This window comes from Brassica napus, chromosome C6 (assembly GCF_020379485.1).
Source record: "Brassica napus cultivar Da-Ae chromosome C6, Da-Ae, whole genome shotgun sequence".
Taxonomy (NCBI): domain Eukaryota; kingdom Viridiplantae; phylum Streptophyta; class Magnoliopsida; order Brassicales; family Brassicaceae; genus Brassica; species Brassica napus.
The window spans coordinates 12,283,587-12,290,458 of NC_063449.1; positions in this window are offsets into that span (position 1 = coordinate 12,283,587).

Here is a 6,872-nt window from a genome sequence, read left to right on the forward strand (position 1 = left end):
GTACATTTGAAAGTACCAATGTAGAATACTAATGTTTGAGAGATTATGAATTATTAACATAATTTTAAAGTTATTGTTTATTGGTCAGTATACTCTTACAATTATCAACATGTTTTATAAGGATTTGAAATTTGAATTGTCTTCCTTTAAAATACAAGATTCATGTGCTCGATTGTGATCATCATGTCACATTATTTATTTTGTACTAGTCTGACATATTCATTGTTTTGAAACTTAATTTTTACAATACTAAATATGAAGAATGATCAAAAGACAGTTTAACAACTTGATGAAGGACCCGAGTTTATCTGTAACACATGTATTTATGTTTCTCTAATACAATTTAAAATAAAGAAGCTGCTATTACTATATACATTCTTGTTTATTACTATTGAACGATCTTTTCATTCAAGATTAATTTGGTCATATAGTGAATTTTCTTTTGAATACATAACTATATGCGTTTGTGTAGTATGTTTATTATTATTATTGACATATATACATGTTAGATGTCTAAAAATTTATAAATGTCTAATTTTTAAATGATGTTTGTTATTAAATCTAGTGGATGGTGATATTTTCATTTGGAAAGATTCATTACAAGTCATACTATTAGCGAGAAACAAAAAAATATTTGAAAAGATGATCTTACAAAAAGAAAAAAATCAAGGTAAAGTAAGAGTAAATTTTTTGAAAAAAAATATTGTGTTAATTGTAGTGATATTTATATTTTAAAGTACCAGTGTAGAATATAATTTTTTAGAGACTAATAATTATAAACACACTCTTAATGCTAATGTTAATTGACCATTACACTCTTAATATCATCAACAAGCTTTTTAAGGGTTTGGAATTTGAATCATCTTCATTTAGGATACAAGATTCATGTGCTCTATTGTGACCAGTAGGGCACATTATTCATTTTATATTGGTCAGACAACTACATTATTCTGAAACTTAACATTTTAAGTACTCAATGGCTAGAAACATGATCAAAAGACAGCTTAAGAACATGATGAAAGACCCGAGTCTATACTGTAGCGCATGTATTATATTATTTTGTAAAACAAATTTAAATAAAAAAGCTTCTATTATTGTATAGATTTTTGTTTATTACTGTTGAACAAATTTTATTTTGAATACGTGACTCCATGTGTTTGTGTAATATATTTATTATTATTACTTACAGATATATCAGTTAGATGTCTAGAAATTTAAAAAAGTCTAATTTTTAGATGTTTTTTGTTATTAGGTTCGGTGGATGATGAATTTTTTCACTGGGATAGATTCATTGCGGGTCCTTACAACATTCCATATATGGAGGAATTTTCAAAATCATTATCCATTTTTTTTTCATCATATCCTTTAGATCCACCAATGGTTTGCTGCCAAAAACTCATTTATAAATGAACAAATGGATCTTATCTTTATAATATATATTTTTTGGTTTTGATGTTTTCAGATTCACTTTAACACTAACGTTTATTGTCCAAACATCACTCACAAAGGAGCAGTAAAACTTGACATCTTACAAAACTATTTGAATGTTAGTTAACATATACAAACAGTTAAATTTCTTTTATTACAAACATGATACTTTTATCAAAAATCTGACTATCAGATACAATATGTTAAATCTGGTTTTTCATATGGTGCCTAAGTGTTGTTGATTGTTCGAGATTTACTTGCAAAACAAAACATCGATGATCCAATAGTGCTAGAGGGAACTTTACCAAGGGGACATAGCGAACTTTTGAGAAACTGCGAGGACGTGGACAAAGATATAAGCATAAATGTTTCATACCATTAATTAGAAACAAAACACATTTGAAAACAAGATGACTAAAAAGTAATATTCATAGTAGAGTAAAGGTAAATTCGAAAATAAGATATTGTTTTAATTGTATTGATGTTTATCTTTAAGGTACCAACATAGAATATTATTCTATGAGAGGTTAAGAATTTTCAGCACACACTTAATGTTACTGTTTATTGGTCAGCACACTCTTAAAATTATCAACACGCTTTGTAAGGGTTTGTAATTTGAATCATCTTCCTCTAGGATACAAAATTCATGTGCTCGATTGTGACCACCTTATACACATTATTCAATTTGTATTGTTTAGAAAACTTTATTGTTATGAAACTTAACTTTTCCAGTATTCAATGGCTAGGCTTATGATCGAAAGGGAGTTTAACAAAATGACGAAGGACCTGAGTTTAGAAAAGTCATATCGTTGTTATATAAATTCTTTGTTGGTTTTGATGTTTTCAGATTCTCTTTAACACTAAAATACTCCAAATTATAAATATAAGCACTAACATATTATATTCAACACTCCTACTGTTCATACTTTAATCTTAAATTAAAATTCAAAATTTAGTTATTTTAAAATTTTAATCTCAAAATCTTAAAACCAACCCTTAACATTATACTTCAAACCCTAAACTCTAGATCCAAATCATAATCTAAATATTAATCTTTTATTTTCATACTTAAACACCGAACCTTAATATAAACTATCAATTTATTGTTTTCAGAAAATAAACTCAAATCTTACCTAATTCCAATTTATAAGCCTAAACACTAAAATTGAAAGTTTCAAACTTAAACACTAAACTTTAAATTCATAACTCCAAAACATAAGTTTTATATTCTAAACTCTAAATCATAGACTATAAACATAAACTTTGAAATTCTAAATTTATGTTTTTCAAACTTCAATCTCAAACATAATCTAAATCATATATTAGCTATACTAAGCCATTAACTAAAATTACAATATTAATCACATAAAACTAAAAAAAACACTTATAAAATGAAAATCTTGTTTATTTTTTCTAATTTAAATTTGTAATGGCATGGATCACCATTAAGTAACTGTCACCATTAGATCAACAAAATCTAACGGACCCAAATTTTTTATTTTTTCTAATTTAATATTTTTTGTCTTACTCTTTTTTGTCTCTTTCTCTTCTCCCTACTAGATTTGCAATATCTTGTCTCTGTTAGTCTATTCGTCGTCTCTGTCCCAATCAATTGAGAGAATACCAATCGTGATGCTGAGAGTGAAGAAGGCTATTGGAGAGGCTTGTAAAGCCGCCAACAACAGCGACCACGATGCCGAGATGAAGCTGACGCCGACAACATCGATGACGACGTCTTCACTCTTCCTCTGTCGCCTCCTCTTCTCCTCTCTCCGTGACGCGCCTCATCTCTGAAGAGATCCTAGGATGATACTCTGGAACAGATGAGATAGATCCTTGCATAAACGAATCAGAGACTCAAGTCTATCAAGGTATGTGGATCGATTGGTGACACAAGAGGCTGCGGAAAGGCTCCTTGATACTCCTACGTGACTAGGTCGGATATGACAAACCGAGATACACACTCTTAACTCTGGATATTACACACCATAACAATTAAACAACTCGACAAGCAAGATGATGAGAGAAACAAAGGTTTTAGATAAAATATATGATATAAGTTTCAAAACATATAAGTATAGAAAGACTTGTACATGCACAAGCTTTCAACAACTAGCAAGGAGTAAAGGCATACATGCTCCTTGGAAAAGAAACAAAGACCAACTAGAGTTTTCGAAACACAAAACATAACATAAGTACTTAGAAATAGAAATAACATAAGATAGAAATGTGGTTGGTCCGAGATCATCAACTAGGTGATTTGAGAAGCAAAAATCTATGGCCTCGTTACAAACCTATCTTTGGAAAACCCAATGGGACAAAACCAAAGAAGAGCACACATAGATTGGTTGCCTAGACGATGATCAGCTTGATGATGGGATAGCTTGAATGGTGATGAGTGTGTCTTGGATGATCAATCCTCTTCGAAGACTTTCTTCTTGTTTCCAAGACTTCTTGAGCAATCCTCCAATGGCTTCATTGAGCTTCTTGGTTCTAGAACGAGTCATAGGTCCAACTGGAATAGCTAAGACCTCTTCATCCGCTGACTGGTCCATGTCCTTCTCGTCTCCATCACATGGCTGGTTCAGAATCATATCAATCTCCTCCTCTGCTCTGTGACGCGCCTTCTATGCCTCTCTCCTCTGTGATGCCATCTCCGGTTAAGAAAGTTTCTCACTTGGCGAGAGAAGAGATAAACGAGGGCTTGGGTCGACAAAGACAAGAGATTGAGTCGGATTCAAATGTATGTCTCTTAGCCTCTCCCTCAGATTCAATTATATTTTTGGTTTAGGTATTGGTTCTGGTTTGGGTACCAAGAATAAGTAAACACTGGAAGCGGCGTCACCGGAGAAAGCACTAGAGACGGCGTCGGAGAAGAAACCGTCGCCAAAGGGAGCACCAGAGACTGTAGACGAAGGAGGATGGTGGTCCAAGGCTGAGAAGATGCCATTAGGTAGGCTTTTTCTGGGTTTTTTTTTTTAATTCTGGTTTAGTTTGTAAACCGAAATTTATTTGTAAACCATTTTTAATTTATAAATAAAATTATTCTATTTTAAATTATAAATCAATTTCTATTTTATTTTTAGTTATTTTATTTTAAATTATTTTATTTTTAATTATAATGTCATCCAATAATAGCAAACTATATAATAAATGCTATCATACGATTTGGAGATAATAGCATTTATAACACTGCTATAATAGGATGAGGACCTATTATAGCTGGGGCAGACATAACGTTTTCAATAATGCTAACAAATGCATATAATAGCATTTTTCTTACGCTAAGAAAGACGATTTCTTGTAGTGTGAATGACCCGAGTTTATACTTTAGTGCATTTATTACTGTTTGTATGTAAAAAAATTTAAATAAAGAAGTTTTTATTATTGTATAGATTTTTGTTTATTACCGTGGAGCAATAAGTTCATTTACGATTTAGACAATGAATTTTCTTTTGAATATATGACTCTATGTGTTTGTGTAGTATGGTTATTATTATTATTATTACTGACAAGGAGAATGCTTTCAATTAGATGTCTAAAATTTTAAGAAAGTCTGATTTTAGATGTTGTTTGTTGTTAGGTCCGGTGAATGATCATATTTTTCACTTGGAATGATTCTTTACAGTCCTAAGAACACTCTGTATGATGGATGATTTATCAAAATAACTATCCATTTTCCTCTACCATATCCTTTAAAATAACAATTTGTTTGCTGCCAACAACTCCGGCATGAATGAACAAACGGATCTTATCTTTGTTATATATATTTTTTTTTGGTTTGATGTATTCAAATTCACTTTAACACTAAGATTTGTTACCGAAACATCAGCCATAGAATAGCAGTAAAACTTGACATCTTGCAAAACTATTGGAATGCTAGTTATCAGATACACAGTTAAATTTTTTTATTACAAAATTATATTTTCATTACAAATCTGATTATTTGATAAAAATGTTAAAACTGGTTTTTATCATTAGATGTTTAGATTGTTTGTAAGACGCTAGCAAACCCAAACATCAATGATCCACAAGTGCTAGGACGTAGAAATAAATGTTTGCAAAACGTTTCACACTGTTAATGAGAAAGAAAAAAACATTTGATAACATGATGCCATAAAAAGTGATATTCCAATGTAAAGTAAGGGTAAATTAAAAAAAAAATACTCTTTTAATGTTATTTATATTTACATTTTAAAGTACCAATGTAAAATATTATTGTTTGAGAGATTAAGAATTATCAATACATTTGTAATGCTATTGTTTATTGGTCAGCACATTCTTAAAATTATCAAAACTCTCCTTTAAGAGTTTTGAACTTGAATCGTCTTCATGTATGATACAAGATTCATGTGCTCGAATATGACCACCATGTCACATTATTCATTTTATATTGGCCAGACAGCTTCATTGTTCTTAAACTTAACTTTTTCAGTTCTCAATGGTTAGAAGCATGATCAAAAGACAATTTAACAACATGAACAAGGATCTGAGTTTATACTGTAGCTCATGTATTTTTGTAATTTTGTAATACAATTTAAAATAAAGAAGCTTCTATTATTATATAGATTCTTGTTTATTACTGGTCAGCAACTTGTTCATTCACGAATTCATTTGGTTAGGCAGTGAATTTTCTGTTGAATTATGTGTTTTTGTAGTATACTTATTATTATTAATGTGAGAGAGATCAATTAATTAGATGTCTAAAAATTTAGAAAAGTTTGATGTTTAGATTTTTTTTGTTATTACGTCTGGTGGGTGATGATATTTTTACTATGAATGATTCATTACGGATCTTATAAACAGTCTATATGACGGAGGAATTTTCAAAAACACTATAAGTTTTCTTTCATCATATCCTTTAGATCCACAAATGGTTTGCTGCCAACAAATCTTGCATAAATGAACAAACAGATCTTAACTTTCTAATATTTTGTTGGATTTGATATTTTCATATTCGCTTTAACACTAAGGTTTATCTCCCAAACACCAGCTACAAAGGAGCAGTAAAACTTGATATCTTGCAAAACTATTAGAATGTTAGTTATCATATACAAATAGTTAAATTTCTTTTGTTACGAAGATAATATTTTCATCCCAAATCTGATTATCTCTGATTATCCGATACAAAAAGTAAAATCTAGTTTTTTTCATACAGTACTTAAGTGTTGCTAATTTTCCGTGAGAAGCTGACGTAACCATCCACTACTGCTAGAAATAATGGAACTTTACCAATGGGACATATCGCACTTTGAAAATATGGCGAGGACTTGGACATAAAAGTATGCATAAACATTTCATACTTTTAACGAGAAACATAAAAAATTAAAAAACATAATGGCACAAAAAAAATATTGTTTTAATTGTATTGATGTTTATATTTTAAGATTCCAATGTAGAATATTACTGCTTGAGAGATTAATAATTATCAACATCCTCCCAAT